Consider the following 24,927-nt stretch of genomic DNA (forward strand, 5'->3'; position numbering starts at 1 on the left):
TAGGAATCTGGGAAGACAGCAAAATGAAACCAATCAGGCTCTAAAAATTCCTCTTTGCCAAGATGGCTCTGAGCCAGGCCTGCTGGCAGTCAGAATGTATGAACCAAGGGGAGATGAAGGGTACAGTTGCCTTCAGAGAATGCCACTGCCAGGATCAATCTCTGGCCTGGAGTCAGAGCTCTCCTCCTCAGTGACAAGGCAAGCTGCACTAGACAAGCAGCCTCTGTTGCCCCAGAGGCCACTGCAGAGGTCAGGCCCTCATCCCCAAGTATCACCCAGCCTGGCACTCCCACCAGCAGAGTGAGGACAGAGACAGGGCCACCAGGTAGGTCCCCTGTCACAGGGCTGGACAGGCTGGGCCAGGATGTAACACATCCATTCCCAAGCAGGCCAGAGGGGTGCTTCCCCAACGTACCTAGAGGCAAAGTAACAAGGGTAAGTCATCAGAATAGTCATGACCAAGCCAAAGGCAAGGTTGGGAAAGAGAATCCAACCTTCCAGATAAAGGAAAAGCAAGTGAAAAGGTCCTCAGGGAGGAGGGCGGGTGAAGAGTAAACAGAAAGGCACTGTGAGCTGGACAGCAGAGAGCCAGGGCAAGAGTGGTTCCAGGTGAGGCATGAGGCGGCAGACCAGGCCCTCAGGACCTTCTGGCTGCACTGAACATTTTCATTTTTACCCTAAAGTAAATGAAACATTTTAAGCAGAGAAACATGATCAGATTTACTTTTTTTTTTTTTTTTTTTTTTTTTTTGCAGTACGTGGGCCTCTCACTGTTGTGGCCTCTCCAGTTGCAGAGCACAGGCTCCGGACACACAGGCTCAGCAGCCATGGCTCACGGGACTAGCTGCTCCGCGGCATGTGGGATCTTCCCGGACCGGGGCACGAACCCGTGTCCCCTGCATCAGCAGGCGGACTCTCAACCACTGTGCCACCAGAGAAGCCCCAAGATTTACATTTTTTTAAACGACTGACTCAACAAACATTCTTGAGCACCTACAACAAATTATGCAAGATACTAAGAAGAGACTATGGAAAAAATAACACTTACTGAGCACTCAATTTTGCAGGGCAGTAAGACTAATCACCAAAATGATCATCATACCATGTGGAAAGTTAATGTTTCATAAGAAAAGCTTTGTAAATGGAGTATATGTGATTCAAAGGCAGAAGAGGCTGTTTCTAAATGAGGGATCTGGAAAACTTCATGTAGAAGGTGGAAGAGGCATTTATACACGTGGGTATAATGTAGCCTAGTGTAGTGTAGACACTGTAGAGTGTTGACACTAGTGTCTGATGGCCTGCGCCCAAAGCCTGGCTCTAGCACTTACATAAGAGTTGTGAGACCCTGGGGCTTCCCTGGTGATGCAGTGGTTAAGAATCTGCCTGCCAGTGCAGGCAAACACTGTTTCCTTGGATAGCGCTCAAGGAGAATTGCTGTCTTTAAAAGCACATCTCGGGGCTTCCCTGGTGGCGCAGTGGTTAAGAATCCGCCTGCCAATGCAGAGGACACGGGTTTGATCCCTGGTCCGGGAAGATCCCACGTGCTGCGGAGCAACTAAACCCGTGCGCCACAGCTACTGAGCCTGCGCGCCAGAGCCCGTGAGCCACAACTAATGAGCCTGCATGCCACAACTACTGAAGCCTGAGAGCCTAGAACCCGTGCTCTGCAATAAGAGAAGCCACTGTAATGAGAAGCCCGCATACCACAACAAAGACCCAATGCTGCCAAAAGTAAAAAATAAATAAATAAATTTATTTTTTAAAAAAGAGAGTTGTGAGACCTTGAGCAAATTGCTTAACGTCTTTCTTCATTAGTATTATTTTTATTAGAGCCAGACCTTAAAGAGAAACAGGATTTGGACACACAGAGATGCAGGAGGGGGAAATATAGGTGGGAGGTGGGATGGGGAAGAACATCAGTAAAGACAGGGGGGGCTTGAAAGCAGAAGAGCAAAGCAGCTTCATTTGGCTGGAGACAAAGTGTGTTAGAAGAACTGTGTAGTCAAGAAGCGTATTAACACTTTTTGAATGTTTACCAGGAACCAAAACTCTACACACATTAATACATTTAATCTTCACAACAACCCCACGAGGAAGGTGGGATTTCTTTCATTTTGCACACAAGGAATTTGGTGCTCTAAGACGTTGAGAAGGAATTTGGTGCTCTAAGACGTTGAGCAGCTTGACCAAGTTCGTAACTGGAAGAGAGAGGAACTGAACCCGAAACATCTCACTCCAAAGTTCACACCTGCTCCACTATGACCACACTTACGCTGCCCCCCACACACACACACCGCCAGAATGGGACAGCATCTTCTCCTAAGCGAATGCCCCACGTTCCCCAAGCACATACGGCTTCGATCACTGAGGACATTCCAGAGCCTGATCCACGCCTGGGAAGGTAGTTCTGAAAAAGGTACTCCAAAAATGCTTTGAGCAAAAACACATTGTCAGACCAAGTACAATGCCTTCCAAAGGGGCCTCTTTGAGGAGTTCCACATTCATTTGGATGTGTAAGATCTCTGGTGGTTTTTAAAGCGTCAGTCAAGTCACTTTACATTCACACCTCTATGTTACCTTGGAGTGGTAGCAAATTAAGCCGGAATCAGCTATTCACACTGAATGATTTTATAAAGCTTGCTTCGTTCCCACAGCTCGGCTACTTTAAATGCAAGCTACTTGCCTAAGGAAGCAGATATGGTGGAAACTGCATTAAAAGAAAGTGCTATAAATCAACTCCAAGATCCTGGACCCTTTCCTTCCAGAATTCCCTTTGCATTGATTCTCCTAGTTCTCAGTCAAGTTAAAAAAAAAAAAAAAAAAAAAAAAAAAGATATTGTAGAGTATGGGCAAGAAAATGTTACTTCTGTCCAAAAAGAACCATTAATGACTGAAATGTGCCTTTTATATGGTAGAGTAAATTCTACTAGGAAAAACAGACAAACAAACAAACAAACCAGCATGTCTTTGAGAATGAAAATCGACAGTTTAGAGAGACCTGACATTTGGCTAGTTTAAAAATAGATCCTCCAATAGAAAGAGCATCTGCTAAAAATACAAACCAGCACAGCCCCTGCTGCAGTCTGAACAGGTTATTAGGCTACTCAAAAATGCCCTATTTTTAGGGCTGTGGAGCCAGGAAACACAGGCTGGCTTCAGTGGCTCAAATAAACACGTAAGACAAGGACACAGAGAGTAGTCTCCAAAGTACCTAGAAGTGAGGAGTTGTAATACCAAACAAAGTCTTCTGAGGCAAAACGATGGTGTCATAGCTTTTCTGTGTTGCTGAGGTTAATGGAAAGGGGTGTGAGGTGATGACTGGATCCATTCTCATTTTGCTGGTGGACGCATGGATTGTTAGCATTGGAGGGACCGTCGAGACTGCCTAGTACTGGACATTCGATTTGATTGGCTGCCCGGGATCTGAACCCTCTGATTCCTCCCCTGGGGAACTCTCCATTTCAGGATGGTTGATGGCCAACAGGGCCTGCCTCCCTCTCTAGGAAGCTGTTTTCCAGTCTGCCGTAGTGGGCCCCCGCCTCCATCCCCACACCTGCCCCCGCACACCGAGCTCAGGATGTCAGATGCACCTGCTCAGGTTTTTGAGTCAGAAACTAATGACACAAAGGAAAGAAAGCAGAGCATTCTTTCCGAGAGTAACAGCAAAGGCAGCAACATCGAGTTCCCAAGGGCAGCACAGCCAGTGGTGCCAACAGGGGTGTCCCTTGCCCACTCCCGTCAGGGGCATGTCGCTCAGCATTCAATGGCACGGAGGGTAGTTGTGCTGGCTTCGAAGGAGTCTGGCCCCTCACTGAGATGCTGGTCTTGGTTCTGCCCGTTCAGTCTTCCCTGTTCTTACCAGTTCTCTCTGTCTGGTTCTTCAAGCTTCCTAGGAATCCTGTGAGCTGGCCAACAGCCCTTCAGTCAGTTCATTTTCTGTTGAAATTGCCCAGAGGCAATATTTGTTCTTTGCAGCTAAGAGCCCTGACTGCTATAATAATCCAACTCTGTTATCTTACAGATGAAATTAAGAATGAGAGGGGAAAACACACAGCTAGTTAGCATCAAATCCAGGCCTCACAAGCAGGTCTCCTGGCAGAGTTTGGGCACTTGCTCCCACAAGGCGCAGCCTTACAGAGGCTCAGAGGGCACCTGTGGATATGCCCTCTGTCCCTGACAGGCCCTTTCCATTCTTTCCTGCCCAGAGGTCACCACTGTCATGGCCCACCCACCTAATGGTCTACGTCTTTCCCGAGTCATTCCAAATGTCATAACCCACCTGCCCTTGGTCACTTTCCCCCTGAGCCCTTCCAGGTTACAAAGTCTCCCTTCTTCCAAAACATATTTACTGAGTACCTACCATGTGCCTGACATTACCCTAAGCACTAGGGTTCCCATAGTGAGAAAGCAGAAATGGACTCAGATATCACGAGTATTACGGTACAGAGGGAAAGACAGGTATGAATCAAATAATCAGGCAAGCATGTAATTACAAACTTACTATAAGCATAAGCTGTTATGACTGCATATAACGGAGGGATCTTATCTAGTCTAGAATTCAAGAAAAACTCCCTGAGAAGGTAGTGTTTGAAATGAGATTGAAAATCTGTTAAGTTCCTTTGGTGAAAAGAGGGGAGGGAGAATTCTAGGGAGAAGAATTAGCAGTCCACACGTCCTGAAACAGAAGCACAAAAATGGGCAGCACAAAAGAAAGCCAGTGAGTCAGAGCAAAGGGTAGAGTGAAAAGAGCTGGGCTGAGATGTGGGAGGATAGAGCTGGGTCATTCAGGGCCTTAGGCCTTGTTAAGGATTTTGCTCAGGGCAGCAGGCAGCCGCTGAATGATTTTAAGCAGAGGAAAGACGCAGGTCATGCTGTATTTTGAAAAGATGGCTGTGGCTGCCCTGTGGAGAATGAATTGGAGAAGAGACGACAGTGAACATATGCAAACAAATTAGCAGTCCATTGCCATGGTTCAAGGGAGAAATGATGGTAGCGTTGGAGAAGGAGCGATGTGATCAGACTGGAGAGAGATTCGAGAAAAATCCGCAGAACTTGGTGGCTGGGGAGACTGGCGAGAGGATATTAAGAATGATGCTGCATTTCTGGGTAGATAGTGGAGCTATTTGCCAGAATACACACTGTAAAAAGGCCCGTTTTGACCCAGGACACTGTAAGTTTGGTTTGAAATAAACTGAAGTTGCAATACCTTTTAGACATCTCAATGGAAATGTCAAAATATATGGATCTGAGGCTCAGGAGAGAGGATATGGCTAAGATATACTTTTCAGTGTTATTATTATATAGATGATCATTGAAGCCATGAGTGCAGATGAGTTCCCTTGGGGAGAGAGTACAGAGGGATAAGAGAAAGAGGCTTAGGAAAAGACCTTAAGGATGGCACCGTTTGAAGATCAGAGAGGGGAGGGTGATCCAGCAAACAATACTAAGAAGGGGTAGCCAAAGGAGGAGAAAAACCACTGAGATTTCGAAAGCCCATATTCAAACAAGTATGCCTGAAATTCCTTGACCTGGCTACTGACCAGGAAGTATTTATTGACAAAACAACAGCACATAATTACTAGGGGCTTCGAGCTTTGGAATCAGACATTTTGTCATTCTGGTTCTGAATTAGAATCCCTAAACTTCCCAAAAATCAGGCCCCAGAGCAATGAAAAGGCAGAGCACAGAGGGTTTTTAGGGCAATGCAACTACCGTGTACAATAATGGTAGATACATGTCATCATACATTTGTTCAAATTCATAAAATGTACAACACCAAGGGTGAAGCTTAATGTAAACTATGGACTTCGGGTGATAATGATGTGTCAGTGTAGGTTCATCAGTTATGACAAAGGTACCACTACAGTGCAAGATGTTGATAATGGGGGAGGCTGTGCGATGCAGCGGCAAAAGGGCATATGGGAAATCTCTTGTGTTCAGTACGACTGTGAACCTAAAACTGCTCTAAAAAATAAAGCCTATTTTTTTAAAAAGGAGAAAAACCAGGAGAATGTTTCACAACATGCCAAGTTAACAAGTGGAGCTGGTGTCCATAGCATCAAATGCTGCTGAGAGGTCAGGTAAGCTGAGGATTGAAAGGTTGCCAATTGGCTCAAGCAATGTGGAGGCCATTGTTAATCTTAGGGAGGGTCATTTTGATGGCGGCTGGACTGGAAGCCAGGATGAAGTGAGTTGGGAGATGAGGAGTGACTAGGAGGTAAGAAAATGATGACGGCAAGAAAGAAAACAGTTCTTGTGTGAAATCTTACTACACAGGGGAAGAGGAGACATGGAGCTTCCCGCACGGGGACACTTCCCACATGGGGAAGTGGACTCCAGGGGGAATTCTTTAGGAGGTACAAGTCTTGAGCAACCTTAAATGCTGAGGAGAAGCATACCTAGGAAGAAAGAAGTTGATCATGTTCTATAATATGGACTTGAAAATTGTTAATGGGTAAAGTTATCACCCATCTCCCAGGAAATATTGATGTTTTTATATGGGTGTTTGATGACTTAACCCAAGTAATAGATGATGTGGGACTTCCTAGGTCATTACACTGTCCCAGGCAGAGTTCACTGCTCTGTCCTGTGTCTCCAACTCTTGATTGGTATCTTTTTCAGTACTCCCAATGTTGCAGTGTGATTTATCACCCGTTTCTCCCACTCACTGCATTTCCTAAATTTGTATGTTGTACGTTGTAGTTCTATATTTTACTCATCTTTATACCCCTGTGAAACAGGACTATGGCATTGCAGGATATCCTAGAATTGAAAGATATAGTAGCTCTGCCTGACCCATTGAACTCAATAAATACTTATTGAATGAACGAACAAGTAAACAACAACAAGATAGAAAGAGGACCTCTGAAGGAGAACACTGGAGTTCAGAAGGGACTTTTCACGTTCCATCAAATCTCAGCCACTTGTAAGAACTCTAACTTCAGCCATGTAGCTAGCCCTGGTGGCAAGATAATCCCTGTCTTTAAACAGTATGACTTCTGACCAGCACACAGTGACAGTAACATGAGTCCATCAGGCTCTGCCAGGAGCAACCCAGGAGGAGGATGCCACAAGGCTTGACCTCAGGGATTGAAGACCTGGTGAGCTAGGTCAGCACTTCTTTGGCCAAGACAATTTCTCAGAGAACCCAGGCCTCTTAAATCAAACGTTGCCTGAATTCCAGGCAAAATGGAGCAACACTTTGGCATGAAGGGGCATAAATCATCCCAAACATAGGGTAGTTGCTTCAAATCTGGGCTGCCTGCTGCCTCTGGAGACCAGTCTAGAATGTGCTATCTTCTCTTCCTTCTTTCACTCCTCGAATAGTCCAGGTCTGGGCAACTGCATTGTTTTTTATGAGGAAAAAAAAAACTATAAAGTTTCTTATCTCACCCTCCCTCCTGAATGGTCCTATCCAGAGAGAATCTGCTGCATCAGATTTTTCTTTCACCTGGAATTGAAGCACAATGTTATGAATTGGCACACTTCCCTCTTTTTGCCACCACTGGGTACCCTTGCCTTCCTCCTGTGCCTGCTCTGTGTGCCAAGGAACTAGTTGCCGTGGACCATAGCCCTTGGGCTCCCTTGACCTCTGGGTTCCAGGTGGGTTCGTGGAGGTATGAATGGGAGGTACTAGAGGGAGGTAGAGAGCTAAAGGAATGTGAAGTCAATATATTTCTCCATCCCTCTGTGATCCGCACATGGTTCTGGAATGGTTGCATCCTTCCACAGCCTCAGCCCCTGCTGGGGATCCCCTCGCTCAAGACACCAGCTCCCACGGGCCCCAAGGGATGGCAGAGACCACCACCCTGAGGCTAGCCCCGTGGTGCCTTAACCTGCCCTTACCTCTGTAAATCGTCCCTTTGTCCAATTCTCGTGAATTCCACCTGAGTGTACTTCTGCTTCCTGCCAGGACCCTGACTGACACACCTGGGGGCAAGGGATAAACAGTTGGAAAATCAAATGGCGATATGTATCAAGCCATAACAAACACGAGAAAAGTTTAAGACCCTGTCCAGTAAGTAGTCCACCTTCCTTATTTACAGAAATGTATTCCCCAAATCTGTCTCAAAAACTCTTTCTTGTGAGTTACAGGGTGCCACTTGTGCTTTTCACTAATATGGATAAAGTTCTGACTAAAAGACATTTTCAAATGTCAGTTGATTTAGATTTTTTTTCTGCAACACTGAGCAACGTTGATTAACGTGGAGAGGTCTGTTCATTTTCAAAGGATTGGTTTTTATAAACGGGCATTAAGTAAAATTGTGAAGTAAGTAAAAATCTGTGTTTCCCCTCCCCTTCCCTCCTTTCATGTTACTCTGGGGCTCTGGAACTCTTCTTCCACAGGAAAACAAGGAGAAAAACTAGTACCCCAAGCTGTTAGTGACCCATTACAACTCTTTAAAATCCTAAAATGACGCCAAAACACAGTATATCTTGTTTTTACACACAGCACCTCTCACTCCTATTTCCCCAGTGTATAAACACACACACACACACACACACACACACACACACACGGAAGCATTTGACAGAGCAGAGCATACACATGGGCTTAAGCTTGCTCAGTAGGTACAGGACAAACTGGAAAATAGAAATATATGTATTATATTTTTAAATTTATCTTTACACATATATATCTGGAGAAATAATGGGGAAACTGTCAAGAGAAAGTTGGATGTGTGTCCAACACACATTGTGGCTATTTGATGATGATGGTGGTTCAGAATAGTGACATCATTTCATCTTTTTTTTTTAATATTAGCATAATCTTGTTCTTTCTTTCTTTCTTTCTTTCTTTCTTTCTTTATTTATTTATTTAGCTTTGCGGTACTCAGGCCTCTTACTGTTTTGGCCTCTCCCATTGCGGAGCACTGACTCCGGACGCGCCGGCTCAGCGGCCATGGCTCACGGGCCCAGCCGCTCTGCGGCATGTGGGATCTTCCCAGACCGGGGCATGAACCTGTGTCCTCTGCATCGGCAGGCGGACTCTCAACCACTGCGCCACCAGGGAAGCCCTATTTTACTTATTTATTTTTGGCTGCGTTGGGTCTTCGTTGCTGTGCGCGGGCCTTCTCTAGTTGTGGCAAGCGGGAGCTACTCCATTGCAGTGCACGGGCTTCTGATTGTAGTGGCTTCTCTTGTTGCGGAGCACAGGCTCTAGGGCGTGCAGGCTTCAGTAGTTGTGGCACACGGGCTTCAGTAGTTGTAGCATGCGGGCTTCAATAGTTGTGGCTCGCGGGCTCTAGAGTGCAGGCTCAGTAGTTGTGGTGCACGGGCTTAGTTGCTCCATGGCATGTGGGATCTTCCCGGACAAGGGCTCGAACCCGTATCCCCTGCATTGGCAGGAGGATTCTTAACCACTGCGCCACCATCATTTCATCTTTCTTAAAGGTTTTCTTTTTCAAGTTTGCTGTATTGTTTATCCTTCATACTTTTGAATATCCTGTATTCCTTTCCTCTGATTCTGCTCACACTCACCTTTTTAAAATCTCTTATTCATGACTGTAGCCAGACTGCTCCAGACAATATATCTATCTGGCTCCCCAAAACTTTCATTTTTCCATTAAAGGAAATACTGTGGTGATGGTTTGGAACTCATGAGTTACCTTTTTTTAAATTCCACTTCCAATTAATGTGGCACCTTATAGTAGCTGACAAGTAGGCATGTTAGGCGTGCTTTTATTATTTTTGAGACAAGAGAGTTATGGGAAAGACATAAACTCTATTAAGGCTGATGGATTGCTTAATACTGTACCTGTGTCGAGTACTGATGTGAGCTTAGTCATAGGAAAAGCAATCACTCACACCTCCCCCTCCAAATAATGAAAATAGCACCAAAGTAAATGAGCTGATGGAATTGGATAAAAAGAAGTACCATCACCCCCAACTTCCTTTTGAACAGCTTCCTAATGCCTTGGCATGTGAGATTTTCTACGGGCTGCCTCCTACCTGTGTCTCTAACCTTCACCATATCCTCCATCTGGGCCCGGTATCCTTAAATCAGCAGGCCTCTGTTCCTTATTCCCAAACCCAGTACGAGAGAGGACTCAGAGATTTGTCACAGCCTTTATTTCTTCCCTCTTTCATTCACAAAATATTTAGCATGCATTTATGTTCCATGTGCTGGAGAAGGAGGGCTTAATCCAGCCCAGAGTTGGGTGGGACCCAATGAGTAAGGCTGCCTAATTCCACAACCAGTTAGCTTTGCCTAGGCTACACTTCCAAATTAGCCCCTACTGGTAATACAGGTGATATTTTCACTTCTGTCTTTACCCTTTTATTATATTTCTTGAAGTTGTTCAGAACCTGAAGGGCAACAGGAATGCTGTTCATTGTGTGTGTGTGTGTGTTTGTGTGTGTGTGTGTGTGTGTGTGTGTGGAGGGGGGAAGTCCCTTGGAGTTGAGGACCAGACACTGTCTAAACCGCTAGAGATAGGACAGCATGACCCCAGTTCTAATAGAGTTTACATTCCAAAGGAGGAAGACAGTTGATAAACAAAGATAAAAGGTAAATTCAGATAATGGCAGGTGCTAGGAAGGAATGAACTGTGTAATGCCACGGAGAGTAACAGAGTGGAGGGGGATGCGTTAGACTGGGGGCAAAGGGAAGGTTCTCTGAGGAGGTGACATTGAGGTGAGTCTGAATGATAAGACATGCAGATGAGATATGTGAGGAGCTTTCCAGGAAGGAAACAAGCGAAACATCTTGGGCATGTGAAAGAGCACAGAGTATGCAAAAGAAGATGTGTGTGGCTTTAGCTTTACTAATAAGATGGAGAGTGAGATGAGGTCAGAGACATAGTTAGGGAGAAGATGACATAAGGGAAGGAACTTGAATTTTCTTTTAATTCTGATTAGTAAGTCTCCTACTGATTTTAAGTAAGAGATCTGATATGATCTGATTTACATTTTTTAACTTTTTATTTTGAGATAATTATAGATTCACAGGAATTGCATAAAACTGTACAGACAGGTCTCCTGAAACTTCACCCCTCCTCACCCTATGTTAGTAACTTATATAACTATATACATACAATATATAGAGTACCTATATGTAATATAGTACAATTATGACACCATGAAATTGACATTGCTGCCATCCACAGAGCTTATCCAGGTTTCAACAGTTCTATAGTTGTACTTGTGTGTGTGTGTGTGTGTGTGTGTGTGTGTGTGCGTGTCTATAGTTCGAGGCAATTTTATAACAGGAGTAGTCTTACCACCACCACAATGAAGATGCAGAACTGTTCCATCATGTAACTCCTTTGTAGCCACTCTTTCCCCTCCCCCCAAAGCCCTAATCCCTGGCAGCCACTAATCTGTTTTCCATCTCTATATTTACAACAGTTCAAGAATATTATATAAATGGAAGCAAACAGTATGTAACCATTTGAAATTGGCTTTTTGACTCAGCATAATTTCCCTGAGATCCATCCACCTGGTTGTTTATGTCAATACTTTGTTTCTTTTTATTGCAGAGTAGTATTCCATGGTATGTATGTACCATAGTTTATCATCCATTGAAGGATATCTGGGTTGTTTTCAGTGTTTAGCTATTATGAATAATATGAACATTCGTGTGCAGGTTTTTACATGAACGTAAGTTTTCATTTCTCTGGAATAAATGCCCTGTTTATCATCCATTGAAGGTCATCTGGGTTGTTTCCAGTGTTTAGGTATTATGAATAATATGAACATTCTTGTACAGGTTTTTACATGAATATAAGTGGTCATTTCTCTGGAATAAATGCCCAGGAGTGAGACTGCTGCATTGTACTGTAAGTGATTTTTTGGTTTTAAAAGAAACTGCTGTTTTCTAGAGTGGCTGTACCTTTTACGTTCCCACCAGCAATGTATGATTAGTGATCCAGTTTTTCTGTATCCTCACCAGCATTTGGTGTTATCACTAATTTTTATTTCTGCCATTCTGATAGACATATAGTGATATTTTATTTGTGGTTGTAATTTACATTTCCCTAATGGCTAATGATGTTGAACATCTTTTCATGTGCTTATTTGTCATCTGTACTTCAGTGAAATGTCTCTACATGTCTTCTGCCCATTTTCTAACTGGATCGTTTGTTTTTACTGTTGAATTTTGAGTGATCTTTGTATGCTCTAGATCGTAGCCCTTTGCTAGATACGTGATTTGCAAATATTTTCTCCCAAGCTGTAGCTTATCTTTTCATCTTCTTAACAAAGTCTTCACAGAGTAAAAGTATTTAATTCTGATGAAGTCAAATTTATCATATTCTCTTTTTCTTTTGGTTTCGGTTTTTTTTTTTTTTTTTGGATTGTGCTTTTGGTGTGAAGTCTAAGAAGTCTTTACTTCATCCTAAGTCCTGAAGATTTTCTATGTTTTATCTAAAAGTTTTGTGGTTTTATGTTTACATTTAAATCTTGGACCTATTTTGAGTTAATTCTGTAAGGATTAGCTCAAGGTTCTTTTATTTTTATTTTATTTTATTTTATTTTATTTCATTTTATTTATTTATTTATTTTGTGGTACCCGGGCCTCGCACTGTTTTGGCCTCTCCCGTTGCGGAACACAGGCCCCGGACGTGCAGGCTCAGCAGCCATGGCTCATGGGCCCAGCCGCTCCACGGCATGTGGGATCTTCCCGGACCAGGGCACGAACCCGTGTCCCCTGCATTGGCAGGTGGATTCTCAACCACTGTGCCACCAGGGAAGCCCTATTTTTATTTTATTTTTTAATTTATTTTTTGCTTAAGGGTGTCCAATTGCCCTAGCACCATTTGTTGAAAAGGCTAGCCTTCTTCCATTGAATTGCATTTGCAACTTTGTCAAAAATCGCTTGGGCATATTTGTGTGTGTCTATTTCTGGGTTCTCTATTTTGTGCCATTGATCTATATGTTTTTCTATTGGTAGCGCACTGTCTTCACTACTGTAGCTATATAGTAAACTTAACATCAAATAGAGTGATTCCTCTGACATTACTACTCTTCCTTTTCAAACTTGTTTTAGCTATTCTAGTTCTTCTAGCTTGACATAAATTTTTAAATAAGTTTCTCTAATATAAAAAGATGCTTGCTGGGACTTTGATAGGAATTTCATTAAGCTTATAGATCAATTTGAGGAGAATTAAAATCTTTACTATGTTGAGTTTCAATAAATGAACACTAAATGAACAATAAATGAAATGGTATATCTCTCATTTGTTTAGATCTTCTTTGCTTTCTTTCATCTGCATTTTATAATTTTTAGCATACAGATCCTGTATGTGTTTTGTCAGATTTATATCTAAGTATTTAATTTTCTGTGGAGCTATTGTAAATGGTATTGTGTTTTTAATTTTAGTTTAATTTCAGTTTCCACATATTTTTTGTTTGTAGATTTTCCTGGTGTGTTCATCTTGTAAACTGCTACCTTGTTGAACTTATTTGTTCTAAGATTTTTCTTTTTTCCCTGGGGCATTTTATTTGCATGTATGTATTACATCCCTGGAAAAAGAATCCAAGGATTTTCCCTCCTGTGTGTTTTCATCTTGCTTCTTCATGGTTCCTGATGCCAGCTGAGGTTGTCAGTACAATGAAACCAAACTGATGGGACAGGAGCAGTTTATTCTGCCATTTTTCTAGATCTTTGAGTTGCACATCAAATCTGAGGCTGATCATTCCACACTTATTTAGCCTGCCTATAAGGTTCACAACAATTTTCCCAGCCCTGTGATCATCGATGATTTCAAATTCACCAATGTAACCATGCTTCATCATCACAGTTAGAAACCAGTTGGTGACTTTGGAGCATGGCCTAATAAGAACCTGTCATTTGCCTCTCTTTTAGGCACTGTTGATGCTCTTGAGAGCATCAGTCAGGACATTCATTCACACCATTATGGCAACATGGAAAGGTGGCCGAGAGAGCTAGGACTTTTTTGTTTTGAGAAATTTTTTTTGTAGATTCCTTGGGCCTGTCTACATAGACAATCATATTGTCTGCAAATCAAGACAGTTTTTTTTCTTCCTTTCAAATATATATGACATTTATTTCTTTTTCTTGCTTTATTGTGCTGGCTAGAATTTCTGGTAGTATGCTGAATGAGAGTGGTAAGAGTGAGCATACTTGCCTTTTTCCTAATCTTAGGGGAAAAGCATTTGGTTTTTCACCATTAAGTATAATGTTACCTGTAGAATTTTTTGTAGTTGCTCCTCATCAAGTTGAGAAGTCCCCCCTCTATTTCTATATTTTTTGTAGAGTTTTCATGATTGTGAATTGAACTTTGTCAAATGCTTTTTCGGCATCAGTTGATACGATTGTGTGAATTTCCTTTAGCCTGTTAATATGGTGGATTACATTGACTGATTTTCAAATATTGAACCAGCCTTGCATCCCTGGAATAAACCTCACTTTGTTGTAGTATATAAATTTTTTGTACATTGCTGGATCCAATAACCTAATGTTTTGCTGAATATTTTTTCATCTAAGTTCATGAGAGATATTGGTTGATTTACATTTTTAAAAGATTGCTCTGGTTTCTTTGTAGAGAATGGGTAGAAAAGCAAGAATGGCCGCTGGGAAACTAGTTAGATATTGTTCTTTTCTCTCAACCTTGAGTTCCCTCCTCAGCCCTAATCTTCATTTGTTTCTTAACTTACATTTTCCTCCTTTGGGTCCAAGTAACAACATAGTTCAAGTTCAATGAATATAACACTGGTGACCCCAACCCACCAACTCCAGAGAGTTTGCTCCAACTCCAGCAAAAGGGAATAAACTTTCCATTCCAGCCATACAAGTCCTTATGTTGAATATGTCATGTAACTTATTTATGCCTTACCCTTTCTTCAGTATCTTACTAAAGTCCTAGAACCTCCGCAAAGCTTTCCCAACCATTCCAGTCATTGGTAAGTGTTCCTTCCTCTCACCTCCTACAGTTCTTATTGTCCGTGCTACCCATTTCATTTCATTCATTCACTTATGCATTCAACAAACATTAATTGAGTGTCTACTATTTTGAAGGCACTGTGCAGATACCAGGACACAGCTGTAAACAAACAAGAAGAAGTTGCCTTTCCTAATGGAACTTACAGTGTACAGGAGGACACAACATTAAATATATATATATATATATATATATATATATATATAGAGAGAGAGAGAGAGAGAGAGAGAGAGAGAGAGAGATACACTCACAGAGAGTGATACAAATCAAGATAAGTACTGTGAAGAAAAAGCATAGAACATTTAGAACAAAAGAATAGACTACTTTCATTTTTTTCTCTGCATATTCCAGTTTAATCATAAGTTCCTTGAGAATAGAGACCATATTTAATGTTGCTTGGTCAAACTCAGAATCTAACCCATAGTAGGTATGCAGTGGGGGGTTATTAATGATGAAGTGGCAATGAAGGAGAACAGTATGGTTTGAGGATGACTCTTAAGTACCAGGGGCTGAAGAAATTCCGCTTTTCTTTGCATCCCTGCAAAAAGTAAGCAATCTATAGAATGCCTTCCTACTGTGTTGGTTTAAAACACAGGGAACCGTCTCTTTATGTGTTTTATCTCTGGCAGGGCTCTGAGAATTGTGGGGGGGTTTTGTTTGTTTGTTTTTTTCTTGCAGTACGTGGGCCTCTCACTGTTGTGGCCTCTCCCGTTGCAGAGCACAGGCTCCGGACGTGCAGGCTCAGCGGCCATGGCTCACGGGCCTAGCCGCTCCGCAGCATGTGGGATCTTCCCGGACCGGGGCACGAACCCGTGTCCCCTGCATTGGCAGGCGGACTCTCAACCACTGCGTCACCAGGGAAGCCCTGAGAATTGTTTTATAATGCCTACCTACTTACCTCAAATGTCCATGCATATCCATCCTCTCTCTAAATTATTGTTTTCTAAGACTGTGCACAATGGTGTGCTAGTAAATGTCTAACTGACTACCTCAAAAAAAAAACCCACCAGATTTGTAGCATTTGCTGATTTCTGTGGTGTAAATACTTCCACCATGGCCAATTTAAAACTACCAACAAGTTGTCACTAAACACAGAGATGAGAAGAAATGCACAGTAGCACATTTTTAGAATGCCATACAGATATAGCAGACATAAATAACCTCAAGAGCATAGTTAATAGTGAAATGTAATACAATGTTAGGAAGTGGTGAGTCTTTTTGAGTATTTATGACCTTTTTCAAAATAATTTATTTAATTTTAAGTTAATGTAATTCCATTTTAATAATGACTGTGGGGCTTCCCTGGTGGCGCAGTGGTTGAGAGTCCGCCTGCTGGTGCAGGGGACATGGGTTTGTGCCCCGGTCCGGGAAGATCCCACGTGCCGCGGAACGGCTAGGCCCGTGAGCCATGGCCACTGAGCCTGCGCGTCCAGAGCCTGTGCTCCGCAACGGGAGAGGCCACAACAGTGAGAGGCCCACGTACTGCAAATAAATAAATAAATAAATAAAATAAAAATAATGACTGTGTTTATCAGCTGGCTCACAACATTCCTAAAAATTTAACAACTGGCTCTCGTGAGATGGTAAGAGCCAGCTCCAGCACCCCACTTACTATGCAGCTTAAAAGACCCATATATGTCCCAGATGGAAGCCAACTATGCTAAATTTAGTCTTTAGTTAGACCAAGAGGAGAAAGCAAAGTTGAATCTTACTAAGTGACTCTCAACTCTCTCCCCCAGCTCTGCAAAACAATTGAGGGTCATACTAAGAGCTTCAGTGTGGCAATATTTCAAATTAGCTGACTGAAGACCCACTTCTGACCACCTCTCCCTTGTCTACCTCCACTATAAAGGCTGAAAAAGCTAAGTACTCATTTTCTCAACTCCAGTGAGGCTGAGTTGCCAATGAGACATGAAAATGCTGGAGGGTAGAGAGTGGTCTGAAAAAGATTTTTGCTTTCCTAATGAAAGGACTAGATAGGTCTTTTACCCTTCCTTCCTGTCTCAGATATGAATACGATGTCTGGAGCTGCAGTAGCCATTTTGGAACCATGAAGCAATATGCATGAGGCAAAGGCCAAGAGAACTGAAGAGCTACCGGCTGTGGATTTATTGGGCTCCCAGACTAAAACCAAACCAGCAGACTCCATCAGACTTAATGTTATGTGAGGGGAAAAGCTCCTATTTCTTAAGCTCTTAGGAGTTTTCTGTTATTTACAGCCCATACAGATAGGAATTTCACCTGTTTTGGCTTCTACCACCCTAAAAACTGGAAATAGAATAAGAAGAAAGGCAACTGATATGCCAAGCATGGTGCTGGGCGTTTTTCACACTTCATTCTCTTTAAGTTTCACAACAACACTATGAGAGATGGCATTTATAAATGTGTGTAATTTATCATGGTTAGTCACACTTTAAAGGAAGTGTGTTTTAAAGGAAGATTTGATAGAGCTGTGGTTATATGGACCTTGAAAAATTAATTTCAGTGTAAATTTGCAAAGGTTTGAACACATATCCTTCTTCAGTAAAAGTACATCATACAAATATTTCCTTTGGATTAATTAGACACAAGCTGCCTACTGACAGACATAGCATAGCATCCATAACTACCTTTTGCCAAGTGACTAAGGACATATGGTTTGGTTAATAAACAGTGGGAACACTTTTCCTTTTATCAAAGCTGGCCTGGGTTTCAAGGAAATTTAGAAAAGATCTATCCCCCTGGTGGCATCTGTTAATGAGGAGGAGGAAGTGGTGCTTTCTGTGGAGTGGGCTGGTCCTCTCTTAGGCAGGCCAGAGGAGTGTTTCCCAGGGAACTATAACTCTCCCGGTGGGAGTCAGGAGAGAAATGGAGGCGAGCACTGCATTTCCAGGGCTCCATCAATCAGTCAACAAGGAGTTAGAAGTCCCTGTGCCTTTAAAATATATGGAAGGTAGAGGATTCCTTGGCATGAGTCAGGAGCACTGAGAAATTGCAGAGGGTGCCAAGGGAGAAAAATGAGGGTGGAGTGACAGAAGCCACATCAGAAATTATATAAACAGCAAGGGATGTATTCCATCTCAAGGAATGGAATTCCTGTTGCTCAGTCATTCTTCAGGCATTCAGAGGAGAGAGGTACTTACTGAGTGTCTCCTACGACCTAGGTCCTGGGGGTGGTGCAGTGAATTATTAAGCAGACGTAGGTTCTGCTCTCATGGGGTTTACAGTCTGGTGGAAAAAACAAACAGTTAAAACAAGTTATAATAAAGTGGGAGGAGTGTAATAATAAGTGAACGCTATTATTTATATTCATCCTCTTCCCTTTAAGGTGTGATTATGTGGTGACATAGAATGAAGAAAGAGTACTGGACAAGAGCACCTGGTGAACCCCGTTTTGTTCAGTTATAGAACTTCATCAGTTGTGTGTCCTTGAGTAAATCCCTTTACCCTCTCCATCTTTCTTTTTCTTTAAAATGAGGTCAAATTAGATGGTTATGATTCTATTATTTACAATAAAAATAGCAACTGTAACTTCTAACAATCATTCTCACCCTGTTTGTGATTGCCTCATTTAACAAGTACCATTTATTTGTTTATAGATGTGCCCCAAAATTTGCTCCAAGGAACACACTATTTCCTGTGCCTTTCCTCTCTCTACATGGCTGTGACTTGGGCTTCCTGGGCATTCCTTGCTAATACTGAAGGACCAACACCTGAGGTTGGACATACCAACATTCTACAGAAAGCCTCTATCTTTTGAACTGGTTCTTCTAGACAAGTACATTTCAAAGCAGTAATTCTTAACTCCAAGTCTTGAGTACCTTGGAAAACAAAGGATGAGCTTACAGGAGTCCATGAACACCTTTAAAATGCATGCAAAAAAAGGCAGGCAACATTGTGTGTGTGTGTGTGTGTGAGAGAGAGAGAGGGAGAGAGAGAGAGAGTATTTTGGGGGGAAATGTTCACAGGGTTCTTGAGATCCTCAAAGGTGCCCATAATCCCAAAAGAATTTGGAGCACTGGCTCTGGAGGTTATGATCAAGACATGATCTCACAGGCTTCCCTGGTGGCTCAGTGGTTGAGAATCTGCCTGCTAATGCAGGGGACACGGGTTCAAGTCCTGGTCTGGGAAGATCCCACATGCTGCGGAGCAACTAGGCCCGTGAACCACAACTACTGAGCCTGCGCGTCTGGAGCCTGTGTTCCGCAACAAGAGAGGCCACGACAGTGAGAGGCCCGTGCACCACGATGAAGAGTGGCCCCCGCTTGCCACAACTAGAGAAAGCCCTTGCACAGAAACGAAGATCCAACACAGCCAAAAAATAAAAATAAAAATAAATTAAATTAAAAGAAGGTTCAACATTTAAAAAAAAAAAAAGACATGATCTCACCAACCTCTGAACACCCATTGTTCTTGTAACTTTCACCACTAATTCTACAGGGTTGTGCATCTTTTCTATCAGACTGTTCCTTTCTTAAGAGTGAAGATTATATCTTATTGAAACAAAGAAGTGTACAGGGAAAAAAAAAAATATATATATATATATGGAGAGAGAGAGAGAGTTTGGAGTCAGACAGACCTGGGTTCAAATCCCAGTTCCGCCACTTATTGGCTATGTGACCTGAGACAGGTTACTTAACTTTCAGACTGACTGTTTTTTTTGTCTGAGTTCCTTTCGGGTCTTCTGGAAATGTATCTTCCTTGTCTATAGGAGAGGGCAGGAGACTCAGTCTAAACCAATCACAGTACCTATTTTCCTAGCCATAGAGGTGGACAGCAGAGGGGCACAGGACCTTTACCCGCCAAATAGAGTCCCTCTCCAGGATCTTGCTCAGTGGTACTGGCAGGGGAAAAATCCTTTCCTATCTGGCTGCAGAGAAGTTGGGGCATGAACCTAAGCTGTGTACAGCCATGTCTCCATTCTTATGAGGACATCTGTCAGTAAAGTGAATGAACAGACTTGACAAACAGCAAGAAGCAGAGGTAGGAGAGAAAGAATCTTGCGAGTTTCAATATTCCAAGCTTCTCAGTTACATAAACCAATAAACCCCACTTTGCATTTAAGCAAGCTTGAGCTCAGTCTGTCACATGCAACCAGAATCTTGAGCCCATCGGTAAGTAAGGGTAATAATACCTATTCCTAAGGTGTTGTGAAGATAAAATAACATGTAGCTAAGAACTAAGCAGTAAGTTTTCACCTTGCTTGTGACTGCTCCATTTCAACAGGTACCATTTATTTATTCTTCAATGTGTTCAAAGGAGAACCAGTTACACAGGCTATTTCTAGGTTTTCTCTGAGTTAAAAAAAAATAATGAAATAAGTTGAGAAATGCTTGATTAAACAAAATTCTTTCCTCCCATGAGACTTTCCAGGGTCTTTGAATTTGCCTTATGAATTCCCAACTGGGCAAAGCAATATGACCACAGGACCCTGTGTCAAGCAACATCTGTGAAGACATTTTGGGAACTGTTATCTGTGTGGCTAATTCACTAGGTTGCTGTGGCAAACACAGCTTCAGTGAGAGAGTGACTGTCATCATCGGTTCCTTTTCTTTTTTTTTTTTTAATTTAACAAATTTAATCAGTTATACATATACATATGTTCCCATATCCCCTCCCTTTTGCATCTCCCTCCCGCCCTCCCTATCCCACCCCTCCAGGCGGTCACAAAGCACATCGGTTCCTTTTCTACCTGAGCAAAAGTCCACGAGGTTTTCACCTCAATTCTGACAATTATTAGCTGTGGGACTTGGAAAAGTCACTTCCGTTCTCTGAGTCTCAGCTTCTTCATCTGTAAGGTGATGACGTTAGACTCCATGACCTTTTAGAACCCATCTAACTGTATAATTCTCTGCTTGTGGGATTATAAAAGGTTCTGGGAGATCGGACATAGACAGTCTGGACACTCTGGGCCTGTGAAGGCCAGGAAAGGCCTAGGCTGTTGCGTGGAGAATGGGAGGGAAGCTGGTGCACTGCAGTCACAGTTCATGGCAGTCACTGGAACCACTTCCACTTTTTGGAGATTTTCTTCCAACATTCTAGCATAATAATCTCTGGATTATCTCAGCTTTTTAAAAATTGAGGTCTCTAGTGGCACTAGATTCTTCTACCTTTAATATGTGGATGGAACAAAAGTAGAGACTCATAAAATAAAAGGTAACTGAATGTTTGCCCTGTGGATCCTCAAAGGCCAAGAAAACCTAACAGAAAGAAGTGATGGAGAGTGAAGATCATACAACTTAGAACTCTGGACTCCTGAACAACAGCTTTGTATTCTTCACTTACTTATTCAAATTTAACCAAGACAGCTGTCAACCGAAATCTCTTCTCTTCCGCTCTCCTCAAACTAACCAACAGGAAACCTTCTTAGGGGTGCTTAGTAAGTGTAAATGAAATGACAATGGAGGAAACCTTTTGAAAACTGCAAATGCTCCACAAATAAATTATTTTTATTATTATTCATAACATTTAAAGTATGATTTTGGCTTTACCACAGACATGACTTCAGGCAAGTAATTCATCAGCTCCACCCTCCATATAAAACGGATGCGGTAATAAATGCGAAAGATTAGCTAGAAATGATGGTGGACGCCTTTGAAAACTGAGGGTCATTGCAATACTTCCTAATTAATAGTAACCATACAATGTGAAGTTATAAATAGATCTGTATCGGAGCAGAACCCAGAGGGCTCTGCTACTTTTTCACTTGTTGCCATTTTGATTTAGTCCATTAGTTCCACTAGCCTATAATTAGCATAACACCCTGGAAAATTAATCCAGACTGGTGAGTCAACATCAGGGAAATGAAACAGACTTCTAAATCATGTTGAAATTAAGCTGAAGCCTGACAGCCAGGTCCTCCTGGTTTCAGAAGAAATAAAAGCCTCAAACCTTGGGTTTTCAACTACAGATATGGGAGTCCATTTTTCTCTTTTCAACAACTGAGTTTCAACATTACTAACAAGGTAAACATATTCTTTATTCAAATTTTTAATCAGTCAGAGAATTGCAAGCTGTTATATTATAACTGCATATTCTTCAGAAAATATAATTAAGATAAACTGCCCAATTTCTATCTCCTGGCAAAGATTCTGGAGTCGGCCTGAACAAGAGGGTTCTGAAGGTCTGAGCTGGCAGAGGAAGTTTTTGTTTTTTTTTTTTTTTTTTTTTTTTTTTTGCGGTACGTGGGCCTCTCACCGCTGTGGCCTCTCCCGTTGCAGAGCACAGGCTCCGGACGCGCAGGCTCAGCGGCCATGGCTTATGGGCCCAGCCGCTCCGCGGCATGTGGGATCTTCCCGGACCAGGGCACGAACCCGCGTTCCCTATATCGGCAGGCAGACTCTCAACCACTGCGCCACCAGGGAAGCCCAGAGGAAGTCTTTTACTGGAAACTGTGAGATTTCTGAAATCTGAACCCATGGACAGAGGGATCCAACAAGCAGGAAGGGGAGTCGAATAATACTATAGTCAAGAGGCCACCGGCAGATTAGCCACCATATGGAAGGCTGGAGTACAGAACCGGCTACCCAGGAGCAGGAAGATGAAAATGAGGAGCAGTGGAATAAAAATGGGAGTGTGTGTTTGGGGCACTTCTGCCTGAACAAGCTTTGCTTTCTTGAGCTGCCATGTGGTGTCATGTGTAGGTGAGTATGATGAGCTAAAGGCCAGGAACTAGGTCATCAGAGAAATAAATGCGTCCTTTCATCTTTCTCTTTTTGTAAAATCTTTTCACTTTCCAAATTAAATAGTTCCATTCTCCTTTCCGTGTAAATGCCTATCAGCTTTAACTGTTTTATTTCCAGTTGTATGCAGGTGATATGATTGGGAAAGTCTGCAACCTTTCCTAATTAAATGTCAGTTCATCTAAAGTCTAAGTTATCATCTTCCCTTCTGGTTGAATCTTGACTTCAGATCACCCAGTCTTAAAATCTAGGAGTCTTTCCTTTTCCTTGATCATCAAATCCAATTGCCAAATCCTTCTGCGTACTTCTTTTCAGTCTCACCCCACAGCTGTTTATTTGATCTTTTATGTTCAATACACTAATGCCAGTTTAATCTTCTTAAGGTACATCTTCAATCATGTCATTCCCAGACTCAAAACATTTAATGGCTGCTCACTGCCTAACAAATTCAGGAAAACTCCTCAGTTTGGCAGTCAAAACCTTGGCCTTATCTTCCGTCTCCCATTCACTCCACAATCTGATAGCATGCATTTCCTTAGGTTGTGGACTTCTGGATTCTTAGCTCATCTACGACAAGTGAAAAGCCTCCCAAAGTGGAGGTAGGGGAATCAGTTTGCATGTACAGGGGATAGATCTGCCCATTAGTCATGGGGGCTCAGGAAAACCCATAGCTGCTGCTGGAAAAATAACCAAAAGCTAAGTTGGACTGCCATCAGGTCAGTTGTATCATCTTCTTAAGTGACGAAAGACACCACATTAACTTTCATTTATTTATTTAAATAAATTTATTTATTTTATTTATTTATTTTTGGCTGCGTTGGGTCTTCGTTGCTGCGCATGGTCTTTCTCTAACTGCAGCGAGCGGGGGCTACTCTTTGTTGCGGTGCGCAGGCTTCTCATTGCAGTGGCTTCTCTTGTTGTGGAGCAAGGGCTCTAGGGAGCACGGGCTTCAGTAGTTGTGGCGCGCGATCTCAGTAGTTGTGGCGCACGGGCTTAGTTGCTCTGCAGCATGTGGTATCTTCCCAGACGAGAGCTCAAACCCATGATCCCTGCATTGGCAGGCGGATTCCTAACCACTGCGCCACCAGGGAAGCCCCCACAGTAACTTTTAAATGACTCCCCATTTAGCAATATGCTTTCTTTATTAAAGGGTGGGAGGAGGCTTGAACTTAAAATTACCTTTTCCTCTTCCTTCTTCTAGATTTCTCCGTTTTTTCATACTGATTTTTTTTTGCAGTAAATAATCAGACTCTAGATTCCTCTAAAAGTAATTGCTCTCTTTCCCCAACATTATCACTGTGTTTTTAAGCAAAACATTAGCAAACTAAATCCAGTAACATATATAAAGTAGTATCACCATGATAAAGTGGGCCGTATCCCAGAATGCAAGATTGGTTTAACATCTGAAAATCAATTAAAGCAATGCACCAGATTAATAGAATAAAAAACAAAACCACATAATTATGTCAGTATGCAAAGAAAAAGCATTTGCCAAAATCCAACACCCTTTCATGATAAAACACTCAACAAACTAGAAATAGAAGGAAACTATCTCAACATAAATAAAAGCTATATATGAAAAAGCCAGAGCAAACATCATACTTAATGGTGAAAGACTGCATGCTTTCCTCCTAAGATCAGGAAAAAGACAAGGATGGCTGTTATTGCCACCTCTATTCAACACCGACCATATTGAAGGTTCTAGCCAGGGCAATTAGGCAAGGAAAATTTTAAAAAGGCATCCAGATTGGAAAGAAAGAAACAAAACTCTCTCTATTCACAGAAAACATGATCTTGTGTATAGAAAATCCTAAGACATACACTAGGAAACTATTAGAATTAGTAAACAAGTTCAGCAAGATTGTTACAAGAGCAATACGTAAAATTCAATTGTATTTCTATACATTTGCATTCAAATAATCCAAGTATGAAATTAATAAAAACAATCCCATTTACAGTAGCATCAAAAAGAGTAAAATATTTAGGTATAAATCTAGCAAAAGGAGTACAAGACTTGTACTCTGAAAAATAGAAAACAGTGCTGAAAGAATTAAAGAAGATCTAAATAAATGGAAAGACATCCCATGTTCATGGATTGAAAGACTTAATGTTGTTAAGATGGTAATACTCCCCAAATTTGTCTACAGATTCAGTGCACTCCCTATCAGGATTCCAGCTGACTTTCTTGTAGAAATTGACAAACTGATTCTAAAATTAATATATGATTGCAGGGAACCCAGAATGGCCAAAACAATCTTGAAAAAGAACCAAGTTGAAGAATTCACACTTGATTTTAAAACTTACTAAAAAGGAACAGTAATCAAGAGAGTGTGGTATAGGCATAAGGATAGACATATATCTCA

At 42.1% G+C, this 24,927-nt stretch overlaps 1 pseudogene across 1 annotated transcript; it reads right to left on the minus strand.

The window, feature by feature from the left end:
• Positions 1-13,439: 13,439 nt before the first annotated feature.
• LOC308606949 (small ribosomal subunit protein uS8-like) lies at positions 13,440-13,866 on the minus strand (annotated as a pseudogene). Its single transcript has one exon. The product of its transcript is annotated as a small ribosomal subunit protein uS8-like (transcript).
• Between the last annotated feature and the right edge of the window lie 11,061 nt (positions 13,867-24,927).

Source organism: Mesoplodon bidens (genome assembly GCF_964165515.1).
Source record: "Mesoplodon bidens genome assembly, chromosome: 2".
Taxonomy (NCBI): Eukaryota; Metazoa; Chordata; class Mammalia; order Artiodactyla; family Ziphiidae; genus Mesoplodon; species Mesoplodon bidens.